Here is a 16,238-nt window from a genome sequence, read left to right as displayed (position 1 = left end):
AGAGAAAGATCGTGCGTAACGGCTACAGGAGTAAATGACTCCCGACGTTATAATCTTGGTATTTTATTTAGGGGCATTATAGTAATCTAACCGTCCTTGTTTTTGAGGGGAGGGTATTATTATTTTGGGGGAGGGTATTTGTGTTGGGCCTCTATAATCAGGGCATTTAATTAATGTGCCCTTTAGGAAAATCCTTAGGTCAAAGGCGAACTGAGAAAAATATCTCAATCCTGCTCCATTCTCTTTTCAGGTGCGTGGATGTAAGATCACCTATGTACAGTATAAGTAAATTCCTTTGGTATATATTTTGTAATGTTATATCCTTGGGATACATATGAATTGGGATATTTTTCAATCGAGTGGGAGGTGGGGCATTCAATTCCTCCTTAAAACATTCATACTTTTCTTTTAAAAGCTTTAAAAATTAGGCGAAATTTTTAAAGCTTCATGAAAGATGAGCTTCAATGACCGTTTCGAAGCGAAATGCTGAAATTTGAAACGAAGCATAAAGCATACGCTTCATGAAAAATGCGCTTCACATGACCGCTTCGGAGCGAAATGCTGAAATTTACTCCGAAGCCTACGCTTTTAAAAACCATGGACGTAAAGATTTTGATTTTCCTTCCCTATTATATTGTAGTTTTGAAGTTCAGTTTTCTCATTTATTTATGTTTGTTTTTTGTCTCACCCAGCCGTGACGGGTGATGAATATGAAAGGCATTAACGACATATTCAAAGGGTTTTCATAAGCTGTTACGGAAAAAGAGAAAAGGGATTTATCTTATTAAAAAAAATGACGTGTAAATTCAAAACATGGCTAACAGTTAAGGATTTATCTGTCTGATTATTTTCTTTGTATATATTTTTATTTTTTGTTTGCTTTTGAGTGTATACACACCCTGGAGTGTATACATACCATGGAGAAAGAAGAGAGAGCAAGCATGAAATGCGAACACCAAAACATGCAACTCTTGCCTTATCCTCCTTACATTTAGAAATGAATTACCGTCTATAGACTTTTATTAACGACGTTCTTGAACTTAGATAAAAAAATATTAACGACGTTCTTGAGCTTCCAAAACTTGAAGATATATGCCTTGAATTAGATAATGAAGTTTTCAATCTTCATGGAATACTATACAACAGAAATATTTCTCTCGACCTACTTTCAATAGAGCGCAAATATCTGAGAGATATATAAAACTTTCTTTTGTTTCCTTCGTAAGTAACAAATTTGGTAGAGCCCGTAGCATTTGTGAAGAAGATAGCTTTGCCATTGGTACTGTCCTTAGTTTTACCTGTTTTTGTTGGTTGGTAGTCATCGTCGGTAAGAAGCGAATCATTTATAAAATCCACAGTCAGTCCATATTTCGGCCTCCTGGTTGTTTATCATGAAATCCAGTGTTATTGAGGATCTGCGAGAATTCTGTCATCACCGCCTCTTTGGCAATATCCTTCGAAATTGTGGATTGCTGAAGTGAGGTTACCGTATGCTGGTTGAGACACGACAGGCTGGAATTCAAAAGGTAATCAGGGAAGATAAGAAAAGTTGGGTTACCACTTACCTGCATATTTCTAGACCTCACTATCAGGAGCTACGAAGATGCCGAGCCGGTGATGTCTTCAACTTTAAAATGGAGTAGAAACCTTTGCTGTAAAAAGGACTTGACTGAAATGTCAAATGAATGGATGGATGAAGATAGTCGGGTAAAGAAAGCTAAAGTGCAGGGCGCGTCTACCTTGGAATGAGCATTTCAACATCTGATGCACACTTCAAGAAGGTCACCAACAATGTTTTTGGCACACAGAAGGCAGGAAAGATAGCTCCAACCATTTTCTAATAGTACCTTGGTAGTGGTTGCATTAAAATGCCAACTACATTAGCGGCATGCATGTTCAATTTCAAACGTAAACAGGAAAATCCGAAAAGAATCTTGGTTTTCCATGCCAACTTCAATCAACCTAAACTAACACCACTTTTTCTTGTAGCTAGCTTCGTCATCATAGCTTCTGTATGTCCTTTACCACATCCGAAAATTTCTCGAATAATGAATGTACAATTGGATAAAGTCAAGATAAGATATGATTTGAAACTGGACTATGAAAATCAGAGAGAAAACAACATGTATTTCAACTTTTTAAGAACATATCTACAATATTACTGGAGATAAATTAGTGAAAAAGGAAGAGGTACGTACATGTGATGATTCTCCAGGCCCAAGTTCCTTTACAGCATCCGAGAGCCTAGATAAGACATTAGGTCTGCGGCATAATGTACAATTACAACAAAAGCTTGTCCTTCATCGATCAACCTCACACCTGCTTGGAACGCCATGTTCCATCTATCATTTATATCTGCAAACAATATATCTGATAAATAAGTGAACCATTGTGTGTTTGATCTGATCAAACATCAACAAAAACATCCATACATCTTTATTAATGGCTCAAAGCACCACCATTTCACCACCACAGCTCAGCAGGGACATCTTGTAAAACCCTATTTAAAGAATATCCTACAGTGACTACAGTAATAAATTAATTATCTTGTGTCATTTTTGACCCATTCGACAAAACATATACCTTTCCGAAACATAATAAATGTGAACACATTAGCCAATAACAGAAAGAAGTTGTAAAGTTTGCACACAAAAAAACATAGAATTTCCAAAGCCTAACACCTTAAAGTTTCACAAAATAATGACCTTGAACTCCAAATTGTTTCTACAAACCAATAACAAAACCCCCAAATTAAATCATATCATAGACCATTCACACTCTAATTCCATCAAACCGATAACAAATTAACCTAAGTCTACAACATGAGAAAAAAATTCATTTCTGAATATAAAATGAGGCAAAAATCTACAACACCAAATTTCCCTGGGAACCAATAGATTCTACCATTTTGTTCCCCACATTACACATACTGGTCAAAAAAAATGATAAATGTTGAAACACTCTAGACTTATGAAATCTAAGAATGAGAGACAACGCATATGTAGATATATTTGTTGTCTATCGATGAAACTCTCGCTTAAAATTAACTGGATATATTTTTCGTAATTTTTAAAACTCTTCACCCTATCATCAAGGGGAAGGGAAGACCTTTTTGTGAAGTTATGAAAGCAACCTAAAGTCTGGAGACATCCATGGTAATATATCATCAAGTCATGAAGCTTGATTTGGTTAGTTATGCTCTTGATATTTGCCACATTTCCATTGTCAAACACTTTGAAAAACCCTTGGAAGTACATAATTTCATATTAATCTTCTAAATTAGCCAAATATGATAGTTATATATCAACATTTAATGATTAAAATAATAGATAGTAGACTGACCGTCCATCTGGTATATCATTAATGTACCCATATGGAATATTTTAACTTGATTCATAGAATTTTGCAGATCTATTGCTTAACGGCATACATGTATCAAAGAAGCAAAACCTTTATCTACCACATCACTAATATTTATCTTGGCCTCAAAGAAGGAAACCAAAGTCTAGAAATTATTTATGCAGTTTTCCTGATGCCTAAGAGTATTGTGTCTTTGTTAAGATAAGACAGATGGTGCTTGAAATTTCAAAAGTTAACGAATGGGATTAACCGTAAGAAGTAACAAAATAAGACCGCCATTGAACAGTTAACAGCAGAATCATCATCAAGAACGTCATAATTCGAATATGCATATGTATTGTTGTTCTCGACGTAGAGCTTGCACAATTAGCCTAGGACTTGTACCGAGTGTTTTGTGGGAGGCATCACTTCCCTCCAAAGATATAAATATTGGAGATATTAGTGTTCTTCCATGATTACTTTTTTGCTTGCCTAACCAACCTTAAGAACTTCATATTAGCAAACAATTGCTTGCAAGGGATTCTCTCTAGCTTCCATTGTAAGACAACTCATACACAGTAAATGGTTTCAGAGTTTCTAAATAATAAAGTGATCGAAAAATACCCGGTTGGTGCAAGACACCCACGACTCTATTCCTGAGATTATATTTTATCCATCATATCAGTAACCCAAAGGATTCTTCAAAGAATCCACCACTCTACAACAACAACAAAAAACAGTTTAAGAGAAAATTCCCTTCAAACCCCATATAAAGCACTGTAATCTCTCTTAATTAGAGATACCTACATTTGTTTCTGGTCATCATTGCTATAGGACAGTTCAAAGTAATGCTTTACAGCTGAACACAACTATCATCTCTGCATCTCAAATTTTTCACTCTTGCAAACCAAATAACGAAATTGAAATCCCATAATCCTCACTGATACAATTCAACAAACACTTTCAATGCAGTTTTTTTTTTTACCTTGAAGCTATTTTAGAAAAGTGAAGATTGCAGGGCCAACCTGGGTTTCCTTTTTCATGGCTTAAAGCAAAACTCAATTTGGGTTTCTTTTTCGTACAATAAAAATAAGAACAAACGATTGAATCCCCCCCAAAAAAAAAAAAAATATTATAAACAAAAGCATCATCAAAGAAACCCCAAAAAAACGTAATTGAAATTGCACATAAGGAAATTGGAAAAACTTACATGTTGAACCGGCGGAATAAATGTATTTCGAATGGGATGTGTCATTGAATATAACCTAAGGCTTAGACATTGTTGATTTGGTTTCTTTCGCTGTAACAATTCGTTCATTGGTGTACAAAATATCACAATTGCATTTAAAAAGAAAAGCTGGGGTTTAGTTTGCGTTGGTTTGCTTTCCTTAATTATGCTTATGAGTTCATTTTTACATTTCAAAGAATAATTCAGGATACCGATACTTGCTGTGTGTTATGAATGAGTATAATTTATAGACATGAACTAAAATCATGTAACTGGGCATTGTTATTCTCAATTGAGTTTTATGCAATTTAGTGTACATTGGTTTAAGTTCCTAAGTGGCAAGTACAAGTCCAGTCAAAATAGCTTCAGTAGTGATCCAAATTTGAACATCATTGGGGATTCAAATGATGGCACAAATGATGCGCCTCCCTTAAGGAGGCTGATATCGGTCTTTCTTTGTGGCTACAATGTTATCTAAAGTCTCAGTAACAGCTGTGCAATAACCTAATTAGTATACTTTGGGTTTGTAGATGGGGAAAAACGATGCTGGTTTTTACGTAATTGAGGAGATGACCGTGTGGAGACTCCTTGAACCGAGCAAATGCTCAACCTCACACAGATGCACTGCAAGAAGAGAGTGCTTTAAGTTCGAGAGATCAATCTGTAGGACTCCGGCCTAAACCAAGACAATGGTCGTTCCAGAGTCAATTCGGTCACAAGAGAGGATGGGCTGATCTGTAGGAAGGAAGCTGAGAAATGTGTGAGATCAAGTGATCGAGATTGTAGGTGTGTTGTGTATTCTGCGTAAGAAGGTTATGAATGATTGAATTTACTCAGTTGAGAGTGATTACTCAGACGATGAGTTCGTGTAGACGAAAGATTGTCTGTGTGAACTTGTCGAGAAATTCTTGTTTAGACGAATGTTGTCCCTTTCAATCATGATCCAGAGGCCTTTTATATTGCTGAATTGAAAACACCATGATCCCGTGAAGTGTGACAGTTGCTGGAGTCAAAGAGTGGGGAAGTGAAAATCGTGTTGAAACCAGTTGCTCATCGTGCGGAGACTTGGTTAACTTTCCACCCACTACTTTGCTAACTCCTCCAACTGATTGCACGCCTTGCCCACATTCTCATCGTGTGTATGAACACACGTGTCGTAGACCGCCAGACCAAAACCCTAGTTAATATCCCCCCATGTGACACGATTGACATCTCGTGATTGTGGAGTCAGTTGCTGACTTTATGGGACGATGAGTCCTCGTGTTGCTGAGTTGAACGTGACTTTGCAAATATTCTGAGACTCGTGAATTGAACATGTCTGTTGAGACAGAGGTATAATTATGTTGGTTGTTAAGGTGAGCAAATATTTCTCGTATGAGCAAATGTTGCTCGTTTGATAAATTGTTGAATGTTGATAATCAATATTCATGGACTGAACAAATATTGAATATTGATAGTTGAACCAATATTCATGGATTGAGCAAATATTGAATATTTATAGTTGAACCAATATTCACGGACTGAGCAAATATTGAATATTGATAGTTGAACCAATACTCATGGACTGAATAAATATTGCTTGTCTGAGCAAATGTTGCTCATTTGATGAATTATTGAATATTGTTAGTTGAACCAATATTTATCAGTGTGAACAAATATTGTTCATCTGAGCAAATGTTGCTCATTCGATGAATTGTTGAATATTGATAGTTGAACCAATATTCCTTAGTCTGAGCAAATATTGCTCGTCTTAGCAAATGTTGCTCATTTGATGAAGTATTGGTAGCATGACCAAATAAATATTAAATTAAAATACTGGAGACCAAACCAAGTATGATTAATTAGAGTGTTGATCATGGGATCAACATAAAATTTAGTGTTTGAATCTGGAATTATGAACCTTGAACTCAAAACCCTAATTTTGATCAATTGCTGAATTGATGATTAATTGATGATTTATTGAAAATCATTTATGAAATGAAGGAGGGACCGGATACATGGGATGATGAATCGACTATGTAGCGCCCAGATGCTGAGGTGGGAAAAATATTAAAGTCTCTTGAAGACCAGTTGGTGAAAGGATGATTAAATGCTAGTTTAATCATTTGTTGCTAAAAAATAATGCTTATTTCAGCATTAGGTGTTAAAACCTAGCTATGAAGAGATGAGAGACCGACCAAGGAATCATGAAACCGGCTTGGTTGGTCATGGGATCGTCTGCTAATCATTTTTATGAAGTTCCAAGTTGTTTGGAAGAGTTTTGGACCTAATACGTGCAATTGTGCAAATTAGGTCAAATCATGAAAAGTATATGGGATCGGCTCCTTGCAAGCGAAAGAGCCAATCTTGGTCGGTCAAGGTAATGTGCTCACGTCACCAAAGTGTCTGCGTCTCAGTCCTGAGAATGTTTATATTTTCTGGTGTGCGTTTGAGAAACATTTTGAGAAAATATGAAGAAATCAGAGATTTTGTTGAAACCGTGAAAACTTCATGAGATGAAGGAAAATAATAATAAAAAAAATTAAGGAATCATGAAGTATGGGACCGGCTATGGCCAAGGAATTTCCGACCGGCCAAAGAGCCCGGTCCCGGGGTATTTTTCCTAATTTTACAATATTTTTCATGATTTTAGGAAAATATCATAAAATCAAGGAGTTTGTTGAAACCAAGGAATTTGTTGAAATCAAGGAGTTTTCATGAGATGAGGGAAACATAAAAAATAATAATAACAAAATAAGGGGCGTGTGGGGCCGGTTAGGGCATGACCGGCTGGCTAGGGCCCGGTCCCACGAGTTTCCCTAATTTTATATTATTTTTCATGGGTTTAGGAAAATATCATGAAATCAGAGAATTTTCATGGGATGAGGGAAATAATAAAAATAATAAGGAACCATGAGGTGTGGGACCGGCCACGGCTAGGGCATGGTCGGCCGGCTAATGAGCTTGGTCCCACGATACCTTTCCTAATTTTTATTATTTCTTTGACTTGAGGAAATTTTCATGAATTGAAGGAGTTTTTTCATGAAACGAAGGATATTTGCTCAAATGAAGAGATTTTCATGAGATCAAGAAAAATAATAAAATATGATAAAACATAAAATTGGGCGTAGGACTGGCCACGACACGACCGGCCGGCCGGTGGGCCCAGTCCCCTAGCACCTTGATTAATATTTTATTATTTATTATTTTCTTCCTATTTTGCATAGGTTCATCGTTCCTTCGTGTTTTGGAATGCTCGTTCGTGCATTCAGGTGCTCGTTTGTGCATTATTGCTGAATACACTTGCATCATTTTAGTCGGGGCTTACTCGATAGTTGCTCAGATGCCCGTGCGTTGAATATTTATCACTAACCCGTGGAATTCTGCTAGGGAGAACCACAAATTGAAGTGACGAAATATTACGAAAAATCGTAGAATATTGTTGAATATTCAGTTAACGATTAGAGATAATTAATTGATGGCTCTATACTAGCAGGCATGTTGTCTAGGAGCATTAACTATCTGAGAATTGAGAGATATGAACTTGTTGAAACGTCATATTTCTCTTATATAGTCAGGGAAAACCTTGTTGCATCCTGAAGACGTTATTGCTCTATACTAGCAGGCATGCTGTCTAGGAGCCGTCCAATCTTTCGATTCTATATAGAAACAATACATGAAAGTGCTCAGTATTCATGAGATGTGCCGTTGCCTCAGCTGAGAGAATACACATCTTCATATACTCGGAGAGACAGTATTTTCAGTCGGAGATTTTATGGCATGAGCTTTCATGCTTCAATGAGAGACATGAGCCTCAATAATCATTTGATTGCCAGATCAGGAGCATGTATAATTATGGTTTTACGATTTTAACCTTTGTCGAAAATTCACCATCTACATTAAGTCCACTGATTAGTGAGGGATATTCATGTTCCTCAGTCAGCACTGAATGGTGATTTTCCAGTTACAGATAAAATAAGTAATTGAACTTAGTCATAAGATAAGACGTTATCGGATTTTGACTGAATGAGCAAACCATGGTTTGAATGAAAACCCAAGTCGCATAATAGAGCGTCACCCAACGAGCATAAATTGGTGTAGAACCGCTGATTTGGTGTTGGAACTGTGGTTGGTTTAGGATTCACGGGCCGGGGCCGAAAAGGAAATCCCTATGGAATTAGGTTTTGGAAATAAAATTGATATAAAAGGGAATTAATCCTTTTTTTTATTTCTCTCCCACTACTGACCACCACCTCCTCCATTCATCATCTTCACGTCCTTCACGTCAACAGCAGGAGAAGGAAAAAAATTGTCAGAGCGCCGTCCGACCGGAGCAACCGTCGTCCGGCCGACGCCGACCAGGTACGCAGTAATTTTTTTATTTTTTTTTTGTTTGTTGATTTCATGAGTTGTTCATGCTTTGATTATGTTAAAATTCTATACATGTGTATATATGAGTGTGAGTTTTGTTGAAAACCCTTGTTTTTTGGAAAACGTATGTTCGTTTCGATTGTTAGTTTAAGAAACTAGTAATAATCCCTGACTTATGAAAGTTTTTTTTTTTATATATAGACATGTGTCAAATGATAAAATCTTGTTTATGAACTTTCATGGAAGTCAAAACTTTATCTTAAAAGATGTGAACTTTTCACAAAACCGAAATAAACCTTCGTTTCAAAAAAAAAATGATCGTACGAAGGAAAAGATTATTATTATTTTATTTTGCAAAACCGAATTTTTTTACGTGAGTTTCGCTCACGTGAAATATATTTTTCATGAAAAATATGTGAATAATTCGCGTCTTGTATATATATATATAAAATGCATATATATATATATATTTATGTTGACAAATAAAATATGATTTTGAGCAATCATTAAAGTAAACAATTATTTATGATGAAATATTGCTTTCATGTAAATTTTCATAACCTCGTCGTGACTGTTCACATGATGAAACTTATGTTCATGATTTTATGAAAAATCGGGTGCTAAAATTTTTGTTCGTTTTTGCAGATTCAAGCAAATTTTAGAGTGTTAACTCTTGCACTACCGTCACTATTGTTAGTGGAATTGTAAAAAGGTAAGAGTTGAGAATTACCATTTTGTAGATGTTTGCACGAGCACTTTTCCAATTACTTCATTCAATTGATGTTTGCATCTTGTATGAATAGCAGACTGAAGTAAAATATTGTGTGCATGTGCAGCTACTTCACAAGAATGCCTGATCCTCAAGAAAATGATGCCTCCAGGGATGATGTATGCATAGAATGACGCGTCTAGGGATGATACATGCATGGATGAAACTTCCATTGGTGAGGAAGAAGAAGAAACTCCTGGGATCAAGAATGTTCCAAATGTGGATGATGCGTTTTTTGAGGTTCAGCAGAAGACCGAAAAACTTCGTAAGTCCCCAGCATATCATCTCCTTTGGAGAAATTTTCTGGATGGGCATGCTGGGTTTCCCTCGCGTCAGAGCTATGTTGGACCAGGCACAAGTAACAAGGGCTATTCAAGCATCCGGAGACTTGTTTATTTTTCATGATGTGCGAGGCATAGTGGCTCTTCTTGCTCGTTGGTGCACTCCAACTCATACCTTCATATGCAGATGGGGAGAGTTTACTGTTACCTTAGAAGATGTGGCTGCTTTGTTGCATCTCCCAATCACAGGTAATCTTCCTAAGGGTCTTTCAGCTGAAGAGGCGGCAATTTATAATATCTTGACAACAAAAATGGAGTGAATCAACAAGGCGTCTGGTAAATATTGTTATGCTTACTGGTTAACGCGTTGGTGGCCAAGAGATGAGGCTCTTGATTGTCCCGTTGACAGTGGGTTGTTTATTGCTGCTTTTTTATGCTTATGGTTGTCCAGAGATGTGTTTGAAGACAGTGGAACTTTGTTGAAGCCGTTTGTGATTCCCTTTGCTACCAAGATGGCTCAAGGTGAGCAACTTCCGATAGGTAGTCTATTCTTGGGTTCTTTGTACTCTAATTTAGATTCCTTGATTATAGACTCCAGCGTATCAAATGGCTCCATGAAGATTGAATGTTATGCCAATACGATGTTTCTCCAAGCTTTTTTGTGGGAGCATTTTAAGAATTATGCTTCTATTCCACGTACTATCTCGCCAGGGCCAAATGTTGATGCTCGTCATGTCTTCTCTGAGAAAGATAAATCTAGGATTATGCGTTGGTCTACAAAGCAACCTCGGTTCAAGACACGTCTCATTGATGTTTTAGACAGTGAATCTGAGTTCGATTTCCGTCCATGGGTGTCAGTTCCTTCTTGTATTTCTCAGCCGGCGACTTTCAATACTGGAGAGAGCATAACTTTGGCGTCTGGTGCAGGTCTGAGTGATGGTGAAAGATCTTTCATGTTGAGTTGCACTCCTGGTCACTTGATATCAACAATATATGGGGAGATTTCAGTGGAGGAATACAACATTGACAGGGAAGCTCGACAAATGGGTATGGATTAGTGTGTTCTGACTATTCAAAGGAGAAAACCATCAGTCGAACAACTTAGGACCCATTTAGACCGTACACATATAAAAGGAAGTGATTACTGGTTCCCTTACTCCGATAGAATTACATATGTGACTCCAGGTTATGTAGACTTTTGGGATCAGCAGTTCGAGCGTCTACATGATTTTTCAACAACTGGACAACCTCCGGTGAAAGATGCTCCTTCTGCTGAGATGATTGTTGGTCGACCAAGATTGAAGTATCTTTCCGGTGATAAAAGAAAGACATCTCCAGGATGTTCACAGGTATGAACCCTTTTTTTTAATTTTCATAAAATTATGATAATTGTATTTTGATCATTGCATCAAATTTTTTCCACAGGACGGTCGTAATGTAATACCTCGAATCCATGTATATTTCTCAGAAACTGAAGTAATTGATCATGGCGGAGAAGGAAGGAGCAAGAATTATAAGTTGTTACCTAATACCATAAAGTCCCCAGTCGCTTCTTTGGTGAGTTATCAATACTCCTTTTTTTATGACTTCTTTTCCGCGTTGTTAGGATCACGAAACCAATATTTGTTATTCCGTTGCAGAACTTGGCTCCATAAAATATTGACGGTCTTCAGTTTTCTGCTGCTGGGCAGACAATTTCTGATTTGAGTGTTGAAGAAGAAAATGATGTGAGTATTCCTCTACATAGCCGCATATGAAGCTTCATATATAAAATGCTAGTTGTTTGATAATATGTCCAGGAGGATGTCATCATGGAAGCGGAGAGTGTTGATGCCCGTTCATCCTCGGAGAATAGAGATGAAGAAAATTCCCAAGGTTCGAAACCGAATGGAAGTAATGAGCCTCTTGATGCTGACACGGGAAATTCCAATTCCTTGAATGCTCCGGAGACTCCCCAAGTAAGTATATATCTTGTAACCTCTTCATAGAATTATGGAATTGCTGATTCGTGAATGAATGAATGAGGATCCATGTGAGTATACAAGTAATTTTGTCGAAATACGTCACCAGAAAATTCCAGACTTCAGCTTTTAGTAGAAACGTCGTAGAGTCTTCGTTTGAAGTCGTATTTTCATGGTATGCATATGTATCTTTAAGCCCGTAGAATTTCCAATCTTTAGTGAAGAAGATTTTTAAGTTTTGAGCACGTTCAGGGCCTGAAAAAGGCGAAACAGTAAACTTCCAGGAGACTTTCAGAATTTTTTCAGACTGTACATTGTCCAATGTTTCGACCACATCTCCTTGATCCTTCATCGGATTGTTATGAAATTTTGATATGTAGTAGATAACATCCATATGAAGAGAATGGTATATAACTGATCCTCAGATTCCTTGTAGATTGCTACCAGTTCGTCGTACTGTACAGGGCAGAGTAAAATCTCTTCGGCCGAGCTTGCCGCTAAGCGTATTTCTATGACTTTCACGCTATTTGCTGTATTTTATGATCCTTGATGATGTTGGAATGCTTGTATGCTGTATTTTATGATCCTATTTGGTTTCCATGTCTAGATTGCTCTAACCTCATGTAATCTTCGTATTAGGTATCAAATACCGAAGTTGAGGATACTGAAATCAATAATGATAATGCGAGCAGCCTTGGAGTTATTTATGAAGAGAGAAACATCCCTGCACTTCAAGGCCATGAGAGGTTTGTTACTGAAGTTATGGAAACCTCGATTGTTGCTACTCCAGTAGTAGAAGAAACCGAGCCACAAGTAGAGGAGACTGAAGAAATTGCTGCCATGACCATATAAGTTGCTCCAGTAATTGAGAACCGTATAGTGGTGCATGAATATCCAAGTGAGGAAGTTGCTTTTGATCCTCCATTTGATGCATCGCTTCCATATCATGAATTAGTTGGTGGACTCAGCGTTCCTATCGGATATGCAGGCTTGTACGAGAAGATATGGAGAAAGTTTGGTCACATCATTGTTACCAGAGACCCTGGACGCGCTTATGCTTTAACAATGCAAGTAAGTGTCATCTTGCGTGTTGTAAGTGATATATGCGTTAGGGCCAGAAATACTGTGACTCCAGATGTACTCTTTGATTGGGAGTTCAACTTGGAGAATTCTGAAAGACTTGGCTTCAACGTGAAGTGGCTTCGTAAGAAAATAGATGCAATCAAGAACTCGTGTGAGAACAACATACCCTTTCCCAATGATGATGTGAAGGAGAAGGAAGACAAGATTGCTAAGCTGACTGAGGATGTGAACATGGAGAAGGCGGCCTTGCAAGTCTTGAAGGATGCAGAGGAGCGAAAATCCTTCTTTGCTGATTTTATTTGATTTCTTTTTCATAATCTCTTGAACTTCTGGACTTCTGAGAGATGTGAGGTTTTATTTTGGTTTTGATATTGATTGGTTTTGGATTGGTAGATGATTGAGGATTTGATAGAGATTTTCTTTAAGAAAAATGATCCGAACTTTGATAAATTGTTGAATTCAACTACTGAATGCAAGTATTGCAAACGTTTTGGAGAAATTGAAATACAATGAAAGAAAATCCTAAACACCAAATCCCAGACGCCATGAATGCTCAAACGCCTAGTACCTCAAATGTCCAATAACTTCAGGCGTCAAATGCCTTAAGCCAATTATCATGGATCACTGGAAGGGTCCTTCCATCTGTGTTGATCAGTTTGTAGTAGCCTCCAGTTATGGATCTTGCGACCATGAAAGGTCCTTCTCAATTGGAGCTCCTTGCAGAATGTAGATCACGGTTAGTTTCCTTAAGAACTAGATCTCCTTCCTTGAATTTGTTAGGCTTGGTCGTCCGCGCGTTGAATATCTTCTGCTGATTCGGAATTCCTTGCATGATGGGATTCCAGGGTTGCGACACATATGGACACTCGTGCAGAGGGGAGTATCCGGCATACTGTCTGTCATGCTTAGCCAAATCTTCAGCAATAAATTTTTTGATAGAACGATCAATTTGAAGAGGCTCTGTACTCAACCATTTGGTGTGATATTGTTGAGGTAAGGCTATCCACTCATAGCACTTTGCGACGGCTAAACTTTTGGTGGGAAGAAGTCCCCGGACCAGGGCAATATGATTAAACATTGGTATTATAGGTGCATGAAGGGGAATCAGACTTGCATGAGTACGGAACCTTTTGATGAAAGAGTGTGCACTTTCTCCAGGCTTCTGCGTAAGTTTCCTCAAGGCTTTAACTTCCTCCAGTGGTGGAGTATCCTCTATTTCTTCCGAGTCAGAGTCCTCTTCCACAGCAGGATGTGCTGAAGGCGTTGGAGCCATCTTTCCAGCGTGAATCCAAGTTCTTCCGAGGATCATGTCGTATCCTGGATCCTCTCAAATTATGTAAAACTTGGTCTTAGTGCAGACCGAGCTTTCTTTGACCTTAAGGGTGATGTAGCCATACGCGTCTCTGGCAGTCCCTTCGTGATCTCTGATTGACATGGGAGAATGTGTAGCTTCTTGTCGAGTGATGCCAGCGGCTCTAAGAGTTTTCAAAGGAATGATGTTGATGGCAGTGCCAACATCAACAAATGTTCTCTTGAATTCGTTTCTTTTAATATGCACTGTGGTGAGCAGTCCCCAGTCATACATTTCCATGTCAGTGGTTGGAGTTTCAGGAGGTACTTATGGAATTGGTAGACGCTTCCCAGATACTATGTGGTTCGAAGCCATGGACATGTCTCCCCTTTGTGCCTTCAACAGATAGAGCAATTCGCAGACATGCTCGATCAATGACTGAACTGCTTCTTTGACTGGTTGTCCAGAGATGGAGAAAGTCCTGACTGGGAGAGGATCTCTGTGTACTCCTTCAGTCCCCAAGTTAAGCTCCCCGGATTCAACCTTTTCCCTGAATATGCGTTTCAAAACTCTACAGTTACTTGTGGGATGGTTGACGAACCTGTGGAAGTGATGAGGTGTCAAACTCACAAAAAATATTTCTCTACTTCTCTTTAAGCTAACTACTAGTATACGGATAAGCAGGTTCGTTTCTGAGGGAGAGTTGAGTCTAATTTTTCAATTCAATTTCCGAAAATATGAAGAATGCAAAAACTATAAAACAAATATGGATGCAAACAAATGAGGATGGGAATGATTAGGGGGTCTTTCTCCACTAGTGAACATGAATCTTCTTCAAAATACGTTTACTAAAAATCCTAGACAAGTTATAGGTTCAACAAGTCTAATAAACTCCAAAAGTCACTTCGTAGAATAAGTTCTCTACTCGTGTCTAGTCAATCAAGCCACTTTGAATAAGCTCTCTAGTGTAACTTAACTAACCGGTATGTTCTATGAGTCGGATTGATCCTAACCACATGCACGTAATGTTAACTTAGGGTTGTCAAATACACATCAAAATCCACAACATCCCATTGCAACGTTGATGTTTCGCTACTTATGATTAAATCACCACAACAATTACGGATTACGGCTCAATAATCTAGTATTAGAATTGCAAACAAGTTATCTAATTGGCCACTCAAACAACTCGCAAACAATTCATGGTCATAAGCACGGTATAAGACAAGCAATAAAACGATATTGTAAAGAAATATTAACTCGATAATTATCAAAGACAGTCACATAGCTTCCGAAATATCCTTAACCAAACAAGAATTTAGCTACTGGAGGTCATGACTGAAACAAAACAATAAGCAAACCGAAACAGCAATAGCAGGTGGAGATGTAAATATGGAATGGTAATGGATGCCGTGGACTGTTGCAAACAGGTAGGCTGATGGCAGGATGGAATGCTGCAGGTGCTGGGCTGAACTGCGGCTTTTGTGTTGCGACTGCCACTATGAAGCTGATGGTGTAGAACTGGTGGATTAGCAGTAAACTGCCTCAAGTTGTTGGTGATGGTTGGTATGACGACTGGTGATAAGTGGAACAAAAGGTGGACTGGTGATGGTGGTGGGAGGTGGAGCGATAGCAGCTTGGTTGGTAGTACTGCGAACTGATGCTGTGGATGATGTGTGGTGCAGGTGGAAAGGATGGTGTTGATATGCAGATGGTGGAAGAATGCTGTATGCAGGTGGAGATACAAGTGGTGGATGTAGATGGTTTTGGATAGGAGCAAAGCTCCTCTCTGTTGGAGGTGGATCAGTCGTGAAGGAGGGGTGCAGGATTCTGTAGCTTTAGGTTTTGCCTCTTTTTATAGTTCTTGAGTCCTGCAAAGTAAATACCCAACTTTCCTTATCACACACAGATTCTAAAACTTCTGATCTGTGACCAT

At 38.1% G+C, this 16,238-nt stretch overlaps 1 long non-coding RNA gene across 5 annotated transcripts; it reads right to left on the bottom strand.

Moving 5' to 3' along the window:
• Positions 1-1,071: 1,071 nt before the first annotated feature.
• On the bottom strand, positions 1,072-4,881 carry LOC113354270. Of its 5 annotated transcripts, none has more exons than XR_003361762.1 (4): positions 4,550-4,881; positions 3,964-4,057; positions 1,740-2,355; positions 1,072-1,652 (listed from the first exon to the last, which is right to left on the bottom strand). It is a non-coding gene; the product is annotated as an uncharacterized LOC113354270 (long non-coding RNA). The 5 variants fall into 5 exon arrangements; XR_003361761.1 differs by having other exon boundaries at positions 1,072-2,019; positions 2,199-2,355; XR_003361763.1 differs by having other exon boundaries at positions 1,072-2,355.
• Positions 4,882-16,238: the final 11,357 nt, after the last annotated feature.

Source organism: Papaver somniferum, chromosome 2 (assembly GCF_003573695.1).
Source record: "Papaver somniferum cultivar HN1 chromosome 2, ASM357369v1, whole genome shotgun sequence".
NCBI lineage: Eukaryota > Viridiplantae > Streptophyta > Magnoliopsida > Ranunculales > Papaveraceae > Papaver > Papaver somniferum.
Note: the sequence above shows the minus strand (reverse complement) of the source record. Positions and strands in the feature narration are given on the sequence as shown.